Below are 18,675 nucleotides of genomic sequence, written 5' to 3'. Positions count from 1 at the left end.
AAGAAGGATAAGGTCCTTCCATAAGAAGGAAGAAAACTTTGTGGCTGAATGACCACATGGAGCAGAACCACTGGACAATCTGGACCACCATGAGACCTTCTCATGAGTGAGATAGGAGCTACTATTATTTTTAAACCATGTACTTGGGTACATATTTTTTATAGCAGCTTAGCCTTCACCTTAAATAATATCCATAATAAGCCCTGGATAAAAGACCTTCAGGTACTGATGGATATAGATTTTTTGAGAAACCCATACTCCAATAAAAAAAGCCAGTTCACCACTCAGTAGAGCCTGAAAGAGAAGCCCAAACAGCTGAGTCACATACATAGAATGTCAATCAGCTTTTAAGGTCTCACCCTCAATAATCGGAAACACTAAAGAAATAGTCAATGATCAACAGACATTAGAAGAAAACTCCCCATATCACAGGCCATGATCAAACAAATAAATGAATAAAAGAGTAACAGATTTAGAGGAAACATAAATGGTACAGAGAATGAAAAGGAAAAGGTTAAATTATTGTTAACATCCTCTCAATGAAAACACACTGCATCTGTAAAACAAGATGCAATTTTAAAAATTATAGGGTGGAGTTAAGATGGCAGACTAGGAGGACATGGAATTCGCATCTCTGCACAACTAGGGCACCTACCAGGCACCGGTGGGGGACCATGTCCACCTAAGGGGATGGAAGGAACCCCCAGTGACCAGGTAGGACATGGGGTGTGGGGGGGAGTGAGGGGGGAGGAGAAGTGGAGGCAGGATAGGACCAGACCCTGAGGGGTGGCTGGGGGAGGGGAAGGGATCCCACTCCCAAAGGGGGAAATTGGGGGGCCATTGGGAGGGTAGAAGATCAAAAGTGAGCGTGGCCAGGTTTCCCCTGCCCACTTGGGCTCCTGGGAGCCTGCTGAGATCCCAGGCCTGATCCTCTGCCCACTGAGGCCCACTCCAGCTATTTGGCTCCTGAGGGAATAAAAGCGGGGGGAAAGGGGAGCCAAAGTAAAGGCCAGACCTACAGAACTGTCAAGCCTGAGGGGCAGCTGGGGGAGGGGAGCAGTTCCTACATCCAGTGGGACCCACCCACTGTTAGGGGTCCAGCGGCAACGGGGGAGACCCTGGGGGAGACAGGGGTTGGGTGGGAGTGGAGGAACAGAAGGGAACGCAGCCAGTGCTTTCCCTGTCCACTTAGGCACTGGGGAGGCTGTTGGGCTCCTGGGCCTAATCCTCTGCCCTCAGAGCCTCCTTCCTGCCATGCAGAGCCCAGGCCCCACCCCTACAACCCTACCCAGGGCCCCACCTCTACACTCAGAGACCCCCTCTGAGACCCCCTCCAACTGCGCTGGGCCTAAACCCCACCCACACACCCTCATCCAGGGCCCTACCACCAAACTCCCGAACTCCACACTCCAGAGGCTCCTCTTTGGACATGATGCTTTTCCCCTTCTGCACAGGTCCTAAGCAGAGGCCCTGCCCCAGCTTAAACGTCGCCCCGCCTAGGCCCCACCCTCAAGGTCTTTTCTGGTTGTGCTTAGGCCCCACCCCATGCTCAAATGTCAACCCCCCAGGCCTAGGCACCATCCCACCCTAAAGCTCGCCCCTGCCTAAGTTCCACCCCCAACGAAACTCCACACCCCATAGCCAAGGCTTTCTTTTTTTTTTCTTTATTCTTCTTTTAGGATGGGGTTCTGTCTTACCTTGTTGTTGTTGATTCATTTATATTTTTATTTTTTCTAATAAATCTTTTATTTTTCTGATTTTATTTTCTTCTTTCTACTTTGTTATTGTTCTGCTCCTTTTGGCTTGTTCCCCCCTCCCTTTTATTTTCTTTTTTCACTTGTGGTTTTGTTTTACATTGTTGCAGTTTTTTCAATTACATTTTTATTTTTCCTAATGTATTTTTTATCTTTCTAATTTTATTTTATTTTTTATTCTTTGTAATTGTACTGCTCCTTTGTTTTCTTTTTTTTTTTCCTGCCATGCCACACAGCTTGCAGGATCTCAGTTCCCAGCTGGAGGTTGAGCCCAAGCTCCAGTGGTGGGAGCACTGAGAAAAAACTGCTGGACTAAGAGAGAACGTCAGACCCCAGGGAATATTAATCAGAGTGAGGCATCCCAGAGGTGCTCATCTCGGCGCCAAGACCCAGTTATACACAACTGCCTCCAAACTCCAGAGCTGGACGCCTCAGGCCAAACAACCAGTAAGACAGGAATATAGCCCCCCACTTCAAGAAAAAAAAAAAAAGAAATGACAAAAAAATATGTTACAGAAAAAGGAGCAAGGTAAAAACCTACAAGACCAAATAAATGAAGATGAAATAGGCAACCTACCTGAAAAAGATTCAGAGTAATGATAGTAAAGATAATCCAAAATCTCAGAAACAGAATGGAGAAAATACAAGAAAAATTTAACAATGATCATGAAGAACCAAAGAGCAAACACACAGTGATGAACAACACAAGAACTGAAACTAAAAACACTCTAGAAGGAATCAATAGCAGAATAACTGAGGCAGAAACATGGATAAGTGAGCTGGAAGAAAAAATAGTGGAAATAACTGCCAGGGAGCAGAATAAAGAAAAAAGAATGAAAAGAATTGAGGACAGAGTCAGAGACCTCTGGGACAACATTAAATGCACCAACATTAGAATTACAGGGGTCCCAGAAGAAGAAGAGAAAAAGAAAGGGTCTGAGAAAATATTTGAAGACATTATAGCTTAAAACTTCCCTAACATGGGAACGGAAATAGTCAATCAAGTCCAGGAAGCGCAGAGAGTCCCATAAAGGATAAACCCAAAGAGAAACATGCTGAGACACATATTAATCAAACTATCAAAAATTAAATACAAAGAAAAAAATATTAAAAGCAGCAAGGGGAAAGCAACAAATAACATACAAGGGAATCCCCATAAGTTTAACAGCTGATCTTTCAGCAGAAACTCTGCAAGCCAGAAGGAAGTGGCAGGACATATTTAAAGTGCTGAAAGGGAAAACCTACAAGCAAAATTATTCTACCCAGCAAGGATTTCATTCAGATTCGAGGAGCAATCAAAAGCTTTACAGACAAGCAAAAGCTATGAGAATTCAGCAGCACACAACCAGCTTTACAACATATGGTAAAGGAACTTCTCTAAGCGGGAAACACAAGAGATGAAAAAGACCCACAAAAACAAACCCAAATCAATTAAGAAAATGGTAATAGGAACATACATATCGATAATCACCTTGAATGTAAATGGATTAAATGCTCCAACCAAAAGACACAGACTGGCTGAATGGATACAAACACAAGACCCTTATATATGCTGTCTACAAGAAACCTACTTCAGACATAGGGACACATACAGACTGAAAGTGAGGGGGATGGAAAAAGATACTCCATACAAATAGAAATCACAAGAAAGCTGGAGTAGCAATACTCATATCATTTAAAATAGACTTTAAAGTAAAGAATGTTATAAGAGATAAAGAAGGACATTACATAATGATCAAGGGATCAATCCAAGAAGAAAACAAAACAATTATAAACATTTATGCACCCAACATAGGAGCACCTCAATACATAAGGCAAATGCTAACAGCCATAAAAGGGGAAATTGACAGTAACACAGTAATACTAGGGGACTTTAACACCCCACTTACACCAACAGACAGATCATGCAGACAGAAAATAAATAAGGAAACACAAGTTTTAAATGACACAATAGACCAGATAGACTTAATTGATATTTTTAGGACATTCCACCTGAAAGCAGAAGAATACACCTTCTCCTCAAGTGCACACGGAACGTTCTCCAGACTAGATCACATCTTGGGTCACAAATCAAGCCTTGGAAAGTTTAAGAAAACTGAATTCTTATCAAGTATCTTTTCCGACCACAACGCTATGAGATTAAATAACAATTACAGGAAAAAAAAACAGTAAACAACACAAATAGATGGAGGCTAAACAGTGTGCTGCTAAACAACCAAGAGATCACTGAAGAAATCAAAAAAATTAAAAAATACCTAGAAACAAATGACAATGAAAACATGACGATCCAAAACCTATGGGACACAGCAAAAGCACTTCTAAGAGGGAAGTTCATAGCAATTCAAGCTCACCTCAAGAAACAAGAAAAATTTCAAATAAACAATCTAACCTTACACCTAAAGCAACTAGAAAAAGAAGAACAAAGAAAATCCAAAGTTAGTAGAAGGAAAGAAATCATAAAGATCAGAGCAGAGATAAATGAAATAGAAATGAAGAAAACAAGAGCAAAGATCAATAAAAGTGAAAGTTGGTTCTTTGAAAAGATAAACAAAATTGATAAACCTTTAGCAGGATTCATCAAGAAAAAAGGGAGAGGACTCAAATCAATAAAATTAGAAGTGAAAAAGGAGAGATTACAACTGACACTGAAGAAATACAAAAGATCATAAGAGACTACTACAAGCAACTCTATACCAATAATATGGACAATCTAGAAGAAATGGACAAATTCTTCGAAAAGTACAACCTTCCAAGATCGAACCAGGAAGATTTAGAAAATATAAACAGAACAATCACAGGAATAAAATTGAAACTGTAATTAAAAATCTTCCAACAAACAAAAGTCCAGGACCAGATGGCTTCACAGGCAAATTCTATCAAGCATTTAGAGAAGAGTTAACACCTATCCATCTCAAACTCTTCCAAAAAACTGCAGAGGGAGGAACACTCTCAAACTCATTCTACGAGGCCAATGCCACCCTGATACCAAAACCAGACAAAGATATCACAAAAAAGAAAATTATAGACCAATATCACTGATGAACATAGACAGAAAAATACTTAACAAACTACTAGCAAACAGAATCCAACAACACATTAAAAGGATCATACACCATGATCAAGTGGGATTTATCCCAGGGATGCAAGGATTCTTCAATATACACAAATCAATCAATGTGATACACCATATTAACAAATTGAAGAATAAAAACCATATGATCATCTCAATAGATGCAGAAAAAGCTTTTGACAAAATTCAACATCAGTTTATGATAAAAACTCTCCAGAAAGTGGGCACAGAGGAAATCTACCTCAACATAATAAAAGCCATATACAACAAACCCAAGGCAAACCTCATTCTCAATGGTGAAAAACTGAAAGCATTTCCTCTAATATCAGGAATAAGACAAGGATGTTCGCTCTTGCCACTATTATTCAGCATAGTATTGGAAGTCCTAGCCACAGCAATCAGAGAAGAAAAAGAAATGAACGGAATCCAAACTGGAAAAGAAGTAAAACTGTCACTGTTTGCTGATGACATGATACTATACATAGAGAATCCTAAAGATGCCACCAGAAAACTACCAGAACTAATCAATGAATTTGGTAAGGTAGCAGGATACAAAATTAATGCACAGAAATCTCTTACATTCCAATACACTAACAACGAAAGATCAAAAAGAGAAATCAAGGAAACAATCCCATTTACCATAGCAACAAAAAGAATAAATACCTAGGAATAAACCTACCTAAGGAAGCAAAATATCTGTACTCGGAAAACTATAAAACACTGATGAAAGAAATCAAAAATAATATAAACAGAGAGATATACCATGCTCCTGGATTGGAAGAATCAATATTGTGAAAATGACTATACTACCCAAAGCAATCTACAGGTTCAGTGCAATCCCTATCAAATTACCAATGGCATTTTTCACAGAACTAGAACAAGAAATTTTACAATTTGTATGGAAACACAAAAGACCCCGAATAGCCAAAGCAATCTTAAGAAAGAAAAACGGAGCTGGAGGAATCAGTCTCCCTGACTTCAGACTATATTACAAAGCTACGGTAATCAAAACAATATGGTACTGGCAGAAAAACAGAAATATAGATCAATGGAACAGAATAGAAAGCCCAGAGATAAACCCACACACATATGGTCATCTTATCTTTGACAAAGGAGGCAAGAATATACAACAGAGAAAAGACAGCCTCTTCAGTAAGCGATGCTGGAAAAATGGATAGATACATGTAAAAGAATGAAATTAGAACACTCCCTAACACCATACACAAAAATAAATTCAAAATGGATTAGAGACCTAAATGTAAGACCCACACTATAAAACTCTTAGAGGAAAACATAGGCAGACCACTCTATGACATAAATCACAGCAAGATCCTTTTTGACCCACCTCCTAGAGTAAGGGAAATAAAAACAAAAGTAAACAAATGGGACCTAATGAAACTTAAAAGCTTTTGCACAGCAAAGGAAACCATAAACAAGACGAAAAGACAATCCTCAGAATGGGAGAAAATATTTGCAAATGAATCAATGGACAAAGTGATTAATCTCCAAAATATACAAGCAGATCATGCAGCTCAATATCACAAAAACAAGCAAAAATGGGCAGAAGACCTAAATAGACATTTCTCCAAAGCAGGCATACAGATGGCCAACAAATACATGAAAAGATGCTCAACATCACTAAACATTAGAGAAATACAAATCAAAACCACAATGAGGTATCACCTCACACTAGTCAGAATGGCCATCATCAAAAAAATCTACAAACAATAAACGCTGGAGAGGGTGTGGAGAAAAGGGAACCCGTCTGCATTGTTGGTGGGAATGTAAATTGACACAGCTACTATGGAGAACAGTATGGAGCTTCCTTAAAAAACTACCATATGACCCAGCAATCCCACTACTGGGCATATACCCTGAGAAAACCATAATTCAAAAATACGTGTACCCCAATGTTCACTGCAGCACTGTTTACAAAAGCCAGGACCTGGAAGCAGCCTAAATGTCCAGCAACAGATGAATGAATAAAGAAGATGTGGCACATATATACAATGGAATATTACTCAGCCATAAAAAGGGATGAAACTGAGTTATTTGTAGTGAGGTGGATGGACCGAGAATGTGCCATACAGAGTGCAGTTAGAAAGAGAAAAACAAATACCACTTCTAATGCATATACATGGAATGTAAAAAAGAGGTACTGATGAACCTAGTGGCAGGGCAGGAATAAAGATGCAGATGTAGAGAACGGACTTGAGGGCATGGGGGAACGGGAAAGCTGGGATGAAGTGAGAGAGTAGCATTGACATATATACACCACCAAATGTAAAATGGATGGCTAGTGGGAAACTGCTGCATAGCACAAGGAGATCAACTCTATGCCTTGTGACATCCTAGAGGAATGGGATAGGGAGGGTGGGAGGGAAGCCCAAGAGGGAGGGGATACGGGGATATACGTATACATGTAGCTGATTCACTTTGTTGTACAGCAGAAACTAACACAACATTGTAAAGCATTTATACTCCAATAAAGATGTGAAAAAAATTAAAAATTAAAAAAATTAAAAATTATAGAATAAGATATCTTAGAAATTTAAAATGTGCTGGCTGAAATAAAAAATATTCAATGGAAGGGTTGAAAGATGAAATATAATAAATATTTTAGAAATTAGAATAAAAATGCAAACAGAAGAAAAAACAGTGGAAATATCTAAAATTTGAAGATCAATTAGAGAGGTAAAACATCTGTCTAAGGAGTTTCAGAAGGAAGAGAGACAACAGAGGTAGAAAATCATATAAAAAATAAATCTCAGAACTGCAGAGCATGAGCATATTGGTAAAATATTCTCCTAATGGCCAGTAAAATAAAGGAGAAAGGACTCATCCCAAAGTACATAATTATGAAATTTCAGAACTTCATGGATAAAAAGAAGATTCAGAAAGAGGAAAAGAAACAAACAGGTAACATACAGAGATGAGATCAGAATGACAAAAACTTCTTAGCAACAGTACTGGAGGCTGGAATACGTAGAGCAGAGCCTTCAAAATTCTGAGGGGAAAAGTGCTTTTTAACCTTGAACTCCACACCCAAGCTATCAGTCAAGTACATGACAAGCAGAGACCCTTTCAGACATGAAAAATGACTTCCAATGTATCCTATTTTAGCAATTCTAGAAAATAGAGCAACAAAGGCAAGGAAGAGAAACACAAAACTGGGAACAAGGGGTTCAAGATGAGAAACTGTGCAGCAGTCCACACTGAATCAGGAGGGCAGAGGTCTGTGGAAAGATCTCCCCCAAAAAAACATAATAGAGTGTTTTGAACAGTGCTTAAATGTTTCAAAAAATTAATATGGGGGACTTCCCTGGTGGTCCATTGGTTTAGAATCTGCCTTCCAATGCAGGGGACACGAGTTCAATCCCTGGTCGGGGAACAAAGATCCCACATGCCACAGGGCAACTAAGCATGTGAGCTGCAACTACAGAGCCCACGTGCTCTGGAGCCCATGCCGCCACAACTAGAGAGAAGCCCACGCACCACAACAAAGAGCCGGCACCCTGCATCGAAATATCCCGCAAGCCACAGCCAAGGTCCCATGTGCCGCAACTAAGACCCAATGCAGCCAAAAATAAAATTAACTAAATGAATATTAAAAAAAAAAAATACATGTATCATATGTTCTATTTCTTCAACTCTTCACTTCTCAACTCCCCTAAATACACACACACACACACAAGACAGTGCCCCTCATTCTACAAGTACTTAATGTGCTGGGGATATTTTATGCAACATTTATTTATGTTCTGGGTACTGGGAATATATCAGTGAATAAAATCAACAACATCTCTCTCTCCTCAGGCAGCCTCCATTATAGTAATATTTAGAAAAAAATCAGAGTAATTTATTTCAAATTATTTAGGTAATATAGACTTTTTCTGGCTTATTGGGAACATTACCAAATTAGTACTTGTGGCCTCCAAGGAAAAATGATTAGAAGTTTTAGCAGTGAATTCCATGCCATATATTTCTATGCTTTTTGATATCACAGAAATAACACCATTGAGAATTTATTATACACATAGCTCTAAGATAAATTAACAGCCATAGATGTAATTTAAATGATTACAATTTAATAAAATTCTCAGAAGAAATATTTCACTAACTTCTAGCACATATTCAAAAAATTAGCTTTATCCTAAGAACACTGTATTGTCTCTAAGATTCCTAAACTTAAATATACATATAAATATATATATATAAAATATCATTTTTCCTTAAAGTTCTTTCAACTCTGAAAACGTTATTATTTAAGCTATAATTAAATATTAACCTAAGTAAGATCCTTTTTTCTTACCCAACATCATTTTCATAGTCTCGTTTTTTTCTTCCAAAAAGATTAATTTTAACTTATCTACTTAGTTCTTAGAACATAGGTCATTATTCTCATCCTTTTTATTCACTGGGAAGGATCTACTGAAATTAAAACTTTCCAAGAGTCTGTCATATAGAAAGTTTTAGAGCTAAAAAGTCAGCGAAATTACCTATGACCATTCACTAATAAAGTATATATAGCTGTCAAATTGGTCTCACCTCTTTTGTGAGTATAAAGGAAAAAAGTATGTAAAAACTACATAACATAAAAGCAAGAACATTTCAAACATCAAATAATTATATAATAATGATAAAAATAATAGCTAACATTTATGAGTAGCTACAATACACTAAGTTTTTCAATATATTTGTTTTACTTTGATTTTCAAAACAGTCCTCTTAAGTTATTTACTGCCCTCATTTCCAACAGATAAATAGGGCTCAGAGAGGTTAAATAACTTTCTCCTTTCTAGATGCTTAGGACTTGAATGTGAGTTGGCCTCCATACAAAGTATACAAAGTATACTTTTTCTAGTATTCGGAGTGACCTCTGAGGATGACTTAAGGCTATTAAAAGAACCTCTCACGAAAAGACAAATATGGATTTTTTTTCTTTCAGACCTCATTATTCATAGCAAATTGTTTTCCAGTCTTTTTATAAATACTTGTAAAATGTAATTTGGAACGGTGAAAATGTTATGGAACTAGACAGTGGTAATGTTTCCAACACACTGTGCATATACTAAATGTCACTGAATTGTATACTTTAAAATGGTTAAAATGGTAGTTTATGTTATGTGTATTTTACCACCATAATTTTTTTTAATGTCATTTGGCCCAAAGGAAGTAAATTAGAAACTTATCCTTTATATACACAGGATCACACATTTCAAGGTCGCCTCTTCATTTCTAAGGCTATATATTTAAATTCTACCTCACTGCTAGGGACTTCCAAACTTATATCTGTAGCAGAGACCTGACTCCTGAATTCAGACCCAACTTCCTGGTCAACATCTCCATGTGAATTTCTAAAAGACTTAAAAATTGAACATGTCCGGACTTCCCTCGTGACACAGTGATTAAGAATCCGCCTGCCAATGCAGGGGACACGGGTTCGAGCCCTGGTCCAGGAAGATCCCACATACCGTGGAGCAACTAAGCCCATGCGCCACAACTACTGAGCCTGCGCTCTAGAGCCCGTGAGCCACAACTACTGAGCCCGCGTGCCACAACTTCTGAAGCTGCGTGCCTAGAGCCCAAGCGCTGCAACAAGAGAAGCCACTGCAGTGAAAAGCCCACGCATCGCAACAAAGAGTAGCCCCCGCTTGCCGCAACTGGAGAAAGCCCGCGCCCAGCAACTAAGACCCAACAACGAAGACCCAATGCAGCCATAAATAAATAAATAAATTTATTAAAAAAAAAAAAAAAAATTGAACATGTCCAACACCAAGTTACTCATATTCCCTCCACGCCAGCTCCTTCCCAGTAGCCCAGGTTAAATGATGGCAACTCCACTCTCCTGGTTGCTCAGGGCAAATCCTCAGTATCACCCTTGTATCTCTCTCCCTCCCTCTCCCCACACCAGTACATCATAATGGTTTTACCTTACAACAATGTCTCTCAATCTGGGCAGTACTGACACTTGGGCAGGATAATTCTTTATTGTGCGGGCTGTCCTCTACATTTTAGAGTGTTTAGCAGCATCCCTGGCTTCTACTCACAGATGTAGCTAGCACAACCCAGTTGTGACAACCAGCTGTGACATTCCCAAATGTCCCCTGCTGGGCACAATCTCCCCTGGTAGAAAACCATGGCCTTAAATATATCCGACCTCCAACCCCTTCTCACCACCTTCTCTGCCATGACCTTCGTTCAAGCTATTATCATCACTCGTCCTTATTTCTATAGTAGCCTCCCAGCTGGTTTCCTTGTGACCACTTGCTCAACTGACCACCCAAGATAATCCTATTAAAATATTATTTTTTAAAAAAAGATCATGTCACCACTCTCTAAAAACTCCCCCATATCTTTCTATCTCGCCCAAGAGTAAAAGCCAAAATTGTATTCCAACCTATGAAGACATACCTGATTTGGGCCTGATTACCCCTCTGACCTGACCTCCTATCACTGCCCCCCACGTTCACTCTGCTCCAGCACGGTGGCCTCTTCTCTGGTCCTCAAACATGCCACAGCCACGCCTGCTTCAGGGCCTTTTGCTCTTGTGGTTCCCCCCATCTGGGATATTCCCTGATATCCCCATGGCTGGCTCCCTCACTTCCTTCAGGTCTTTACTCAAATCCCCTTCCTCAGTGAGGCAGCCCATAGCCCACCCACTGCAAATGTCAGTCTCTCAGATATCACTTATGTATGGAATCTTAAAAAATGATACAAATGAACTTATTTACGAAACAGAAACAGACTTCCTGAGATAGAAAACAAACTTATGGTTACCAAAGGGGAAAGGTGGGCGGGGGGATAAATTAAGAATTTGGGAGTAATATACACACACTACTATATATAAAATAGATAAACAAGGCCCTACTGTATAGCACAGGGAACTATACTCAATATTTTGTAATAACCTATATGGGAAAAGAATCTGAAAAAGAATATATATATAACTGAATCAGTCTGCTGTACAGTGAAACTAATACATTATAAATCAACTATACTTCAATAAAAAAATAAATTAAAAAACTACAATGAGAAAAAAACTCTTAGTCTCTCACCTATCACTGCATATCCTTCCTCCTTGCCTTATCTTTCCTCCTAAGCACTCATCACCATCCAACACACTCTCTATTTAACTTCTTGATCGTGTTTATTAGCCTGTTCATGAGGATCAAGGATTTGTCAGTTTTATTCTCAACTTATCTCATGTATTTGTAATAGTGCCTCGCACACAATAAGGTCTCAACAAGGATCAGAGGAATGAATGAACCTCTTAGGACCAATACTGAGAAATTTTTTAAGAGACCACTAGTTATTGTGGCTTCAGAGGCCATGATCTGTTCACCTCTACAAAGCATGCAGACATGAATAGCTATGTGTTTACTTAAAACAACAAGCAGCATCACTCCTTATCTGATACTCTTGTTGACATGATCCTTCTTTCTTGGCATGGATGTCAAATTGCCCAACACTAAATATAGATCAACAGATCTCATCACAATGATGACAGGCATTCAACAGCCTTGCCAGATCAATGACCCCACAGCCTACATCTCATCAGACTCTCACGCAGTAGAGAAATCTTTAGCAACATAACATATCACTCACTTATTATTCATCAATCCATTGTTTTTCCAAAGCCAGGACTCACTTAGAAATGCTTCTAATTTGGATGAGGTTGAGTAACATCTAACCTATGGGCTCAGGGGAAAAACAATAGATACCAGCAAAGAGCTTAAGTGATTGGCGCCACAATCTAAATCCAGAGAATGGTTTCCAGGTTTCTAAAATAAGGTATATTTATCTGGTCTCCAGGGAAATCTGTTCAAATTCCAGATTACACTGGACCTGAGTTGTTGGATTTGATAATATACTACAAAAAAATGCAGTTAATTTCAACTGCAATTGAGCTTTTTTTTTAATCCAAATGAGAAATAATAAATCATGCATAAGTAGGTACAGATTCTAAGATGTTGAGGTTGTCTTTGAAGGTGATGACCCAAAATGCTCTAGGGCATATGACTCCTCAAATTGATTTACTGCCTTTAAAATAATGTTGCATTCATGTCAGTACTATTTATAATAGCAAAAAACTAAAAGCCACTGAAATGCCAGGCAATAGGGAAAGAAAAGATAAACCAATAGGGCACTGTTTAAATAAATTATTAAACAAAAGTACAAAAGAAAACTATGCAACCATTAAAAGATGAAACTGACCCATGTGCACTAATGTGTAATATTCATCAAGATATTATTATATGATACAAGCAACCTGGAGAATATGATTCTGCCAAGTATGATTCTGATTGTTTGAAAGAGTGTTTGTGTGAATGTACAAACAGGTATGTAAAAATTAGATATTTTCAGATCCACATTCTCCACCATTCCACACTTGGCTTCCTGCCCAGGAGGCAGGTCTGTATGGAGGCATCGATGGGTTCCCTTCCCTTGCCTTGTGGCTTCTGGTTGGATTCAGCCAATGAGATCCCTGGCAGGAGATGTGAGGACAAAGACCATTCATCACCTTGAGCCTCTTCCCAACTTTTCTCTGCACTTTGTTTATATCCCTCTAAAGGCCACAGCATCTCTCAAGCACCCTCTCCATAAAAAAGTTTTCTCTCCAGATTCCAGAAACTACTTCCTTCCTTTGCCCCTGCAGACCCAGTGTTATAAAGACTGATACCTGCTCAGAGGCACTCCACAATTCCTTGTAGCTGATCTTAAACCTTGCTCATACTTTCCTACTTCTGTAAATAGTTCTTTTATTAAACTCTTCTCAATGAACTACTTTGCATGCACCATTTCTTTTTTTGGCAGAACCCTAACTAATAATTATAGTAAAACTTATGTGTGTGCATTTTGTGTGATTTATATACACAACTATGCATAGAGATGTACTTACATGTGCAAGGAATGTTTCTGAAGGATATATAAGAAAAGGGAGAGTGGAACACATGGCCTAGACTTTGGCTTTTAATTTTATATCTCTGAAATTTTTTCAACTTTTAAAATGTCTGATCACATACAAGTAATAAATTTATAATTGAGAAATGAAACCATATGGGAAAAAATATATGTTATTACCTTTTTGATGGCACACTAATGAGGGAAAGAATAAATACCAGAGAAAATGAGAGTGATGACATGGATATTCATTTTGAACAGTGCAAAATATCTGATGAGAAGCATCCTGACTTCTGAAACTTAAGTGTGACAGCTATCAAAGTGTCCATCCACTGTAGAGAGGGTCTGTACCAGCTTGTTCCATTGACCTACTTTTAGAAAAGCAGGCCTATTTCTAAACTTTCCTTCAAAATAAGCACATTTTCTTTTAAATTTATTTACTTTTAAAATGTATTTATTTTTGGCCGCGTTGGGTCTTTGTTGCTGCACGTGGGCTTTCTCTAGTTGCAGCAAGCGGGGGCTACTCTTCATTGCGGAAGCCTGTTTTCTTAATGCATCCCATTCATGTTTCAGATTTGCTACTTTCCATCTTAATTGAACTTTTTTGAGAACTTTAGACAGGAGTACAGTCACATAAATGTGCTTAATTAGATCTGATAAAATGTTTACTCTTTTCTGACTGAAATAAAATAGCCCCATTCACATAAATGCAATCTTGACTTTTAGAACTATTTCCAAACTTCCTAAAACTACAGTGAGGTAAAAAATGAAAATCACTAATGTAGTATTAGAGCCCACAATTAAATTAATTTATAGGGGCTTTAATGCAATTAAATTTCCTCCAGACTGTATCTCTAATGGTGCTGGGGTTTTACTTAATACACTTTACAGCATAATTCACTTTCGTTTTTGCAAAACCTTTTAAATATTGCAAATATCACTATTATACATATTTCCATGGTGACATAATATGTTTGCAGTCTATTTAATTTACGGATGATGAGACTAAAGTGAAAACTCTCTGAGGACCATAGATCTTCTAAAACATCACATTTTGCAGTTCTAAGATATCAGGTGTATAAGTTATCTCTATTTGCAAGAATGGACTCTTGAAACAGTAATACATATTTTAAATGATCTGATTGTGAAACTTTAAGAAAATTAAAGTCTAGGGCAAAGAAAAACATCAGTGATACAAACAGCCAAGATATTTGAGGTTCATAATTTAAGCTGATAAAGTATTAGCCTTTAAAATTAAACAGATCTTTTCCAAAGCCACATTAAGGAAATATCTAGAAAAGAACATAAGTTATACACAAGTCTCCAAACCTCAACTCAACTTATTCATATACTTATGTACGAGGTAGCTTAGGATCTCAGAACACATTAAGGCAACTGTAAAATTATAACTAATGGGCAAAGTTGTTAGGATAATATTTCATGCTCCAAAACTTAGATATACAGAATCTATGCTAGAAAACATTCAATAATAAATAGCTAACTAGTTTGTACCCTAAAAGAAAGAGACATGTATTACTGGTCCAAAGCATTTTTAGCTGAGGATATCAGCTAAATTCAGAAGCCATTTTCGCTACAAATGTGCTGCCCAGCGGTGATATATTTGACAAAGGAGAAGCAGATGTAACTATGGAAATCATAACTTTAATTGACAACAACATGAAAATTCAGAAGGATAACAAGCATCATGGATGGAGGTGACAATTATGCAGGAATAAGAATCAAATGTATTATAAAGAAGAAGAATCTATTTTTTCCCTCTCTGGAGATTTCCCACTACTCCACACATAAGAAGTACAAGGATGGAAAGAAGAGTCTTCTCATTAATGAAAATGGGACAAAGGAAGAGCCAGGACATCCCTACCTGGTTTCCAGATGAACTGATTATCCTTTTTGCCTTCCAAATGAGCTGCATGGGACAGCAAGAAAGAAAGTAACAGAAATAGCTTCCTCATTCTCCTCCATACCCAGCGAGTGACAGCCAGATTACCCTTTGGAAACATTCTTCAGATTTTCAGCCTCTTGACTTGCCTATTCCTAAAAGAAAAAAGAACATCGCATAAGTTTCTTCTGTAAAGAAATTACAAAAACTCACTTGGACTGCTAGAACCTTTAGCATAATGACATTACAAATGTACCATGACCATAAAGAAAGTTTACAAAATATTAACATTTTAAGGTCAGATGTGAATTAGCCCATGCTTTCAATCCTTACCCATGAAAGGTGTTATCAATTCTAGGGATTCTACAGTCCCCCAATCAGTTTACTTTTGCTTTTAAGAGCAGGGTTGGCAGATACCTGGTACATTCCCTCCTTCTACTCAGCCAAACTCCTTGAGGAGCCCACGATTTCTGGAGAAAGATCTGTACATACAGCGAAGTCCAAATAGGGCAATGAACATTCTAACAATGGTATTAAGAAAGTGACAGAGAAAGAATGAGGAAAAGGCAATCAGTTCTTCTGTGGTGAGAAAAAAAAACAGAGGGAAATCTCCACAAGGTAATATTTGAGAGGAGCCAGGGAAAAGGGCTTGAAGGTGCCAGGAAGGGCATTTCAGGCCAAGAGAACTAGGTGCTGAAATGCATTTTGTGTTTGGGGACCGGGGAGCGGGCAAGTGGCTACAGTGAAGGACACATGCAGGAGGGAGAAATGGACAGATATGAGATTTAGAACGTAGGTTGGGAAACAAATTATAAAAAGCCTTGAGTGTCATGTGAGAGATTTGGGCTTCATTCTGTAAATAATAACAATAAGAATCACAGGAGAGCAAATGACTTTTAAATAACTGACATCAGTGAACATAATATTCATAACATGATTACAGAGAAATTGAGGCCAGTTATGAAACTAGAGAAATAGTCCACGCAAGTACTGATGAATGAGAGAATCAGGAGAAGTTTGAAAGGTAGTGCAGAGGCTGGGTTTAAAGGATTTGGTTAACAACTGGGTGAGATGTATGAGAGAGAAAGAATAGAAAAGACAGATTCCAGACCAATGGGACCCCTCTACCAAAAATGAGAAATGGGAAGAGGGGAAGGTTTAAAAAGGAAGATAAAGAGAATTTTCTTTATAGAATATTAAGTTTGATGTGCCTACAGGACATCCAGGTAGTTGCCCAAAAGATAATAAGAAAATTCTACGTGGAATTAAAGAGATCTGGGGTAACCTGCCACAATACATGTATTAGAAAAACACATTAAGACAGATAAGTGTAGGGCAATAAAAGGATGGAACAGTAAGAAAGGATGTCAAGGGTAGAAGCTTTTCCCCCTAAACATTTACCAAAGAATTGCTAAAAGTGGGTAGCAAGTCTGACTGTGAACTTCCTAGTGACCAAAAAAAAAAAAAAAAGTGGCTACTATAGCCCTCATATACGTAGGAGTAAAGTATATATTCTTTTTTTATTGTTTTAGGAGAAGCCATTCCCCTGCTTCCAAGCACTGGTGGAATTTTACCCCAAGAGTTCTCATCAACACAGATGCTGTGCTGAGCAATGCACTCAACACATCACTTCATCTATAAAACAGACAACAGCAATGTGTGGTCAGTGGGGTCTTGGGCTCTTCTAGAACACTCCAAGGGTACAGTGATAAAGTACAAATCAGTGAAAATGATTCTACGAGGAATCAACCAATAGAGTTCAAGTACACAGCTCTCTGATGTCCTGCCTTGGTCCAGGGATGAAGATAATATATGAATAAGCAAGCAAATGCTTTTCTTCAAATTTCTACATTGCATGCCAATATCGAAAAGAGTGGAATGCTCCAGCTGAAATCAAACAGAGCTCCCCTGTTTGACTGTCCCTATGAGTGGCCTGTTAGACTATTCCATGGAACCTTTGGGGCACTACTGGACCTGATTCATAAACCTCTGGACTAGATGCAAACTGTACCCCCTTACATGAGACATCTTTATGTATATACACACACACACAAACACACACCCTAGACGATGGGTATTTCACTTTGCTAATGACAAATCCACATGCTTAACAAGCAACACAACAATGAATGGTTTGGGAACTGTATCATGATATTTTAAAGTCTACACACACACACACGTGAATAGGTGATTAATTCTTCATAGTATAGATTTGCTACAAAACTTTAGTATGGACATTTTTTAGAAGGCACCATTGCCATGAATTCCATTAAGGCACCTGAAAAACATCAAAATACTGCCCCCATAAAACAAGATAACTTCCTAGTGAATCCTACAAATCAAGTTAGTTGAAAAATATACCCCTGGGAAAGCAAGTGAACTGGCCTTCTGTATAATGATGGATTAAGTCATTGTAATGTTAGAGAACGTTCGATAAAAACGATGATTTGCGTTATAGGGTAGTTTACCTTAAGCTATTATTATTATTACTATTAATAAATTCGGTAACCAGCAGGACCAGCTGTCTACTGAGGCCACTTCTTTTGTGATGGGAAACGACCAGGGTATGGAAGATGGCTCTGTTCATTCTCATGAGTGAGAGACATGGTTTCAGCATATCTAAAGGCATATCCGTGTCAATACAATGTAAGCCAAAGATACAGAGGACCAGAGCATGTTTGTTAGACTCTAAATGGCCACAGGTGGGAACCCAAAAAGAGATTTAAAAGGAGTTCCAGTGAGACTGTATGTGAGCTGGATTGATTAGCCAATAATTTGTATATAAATATTTTGAATTTTGCATCAATTTTGGGTTTTAATTGCAAGACCTGAACACAGGTTGCTGTGAGCCCTGGTCTTCTTTTAGGCTCCCTGCCTGGTACAGAGCCCTGTACTGACTCTGCAAAGGGACCCACTGGCTTTAAGGGTCCTTTTGTGTTCACCAAAGCCAGTGGAAGATCCCTGAGCAGAGTGGCTTGGGGTGCCTACTGGACACCTGTGGTCACCATTATCTCCTGGCTATCACCAATTAACAAGGATAGGGACAG

This window comes from Balaenoptera ricei, chromosome 7, assembly GCF_028023285.1.
Source record: "Balaenoptera ricei isolate mBalRic1 chromosome 7, mBalRic1.hap2, whole genome shotgun sequence".
Lineage (NCBI taxonomy): Eukaryota > Metazoa > Chordata > Mammalia > Artiodactyla > Balaenopteridae > Balaenoptera > Balaenoptera ricei.
The sequence above is the reverse complement of the archived record's forward strand: the minus strand, read 5'-3'. Positions refer to the sequence as shown.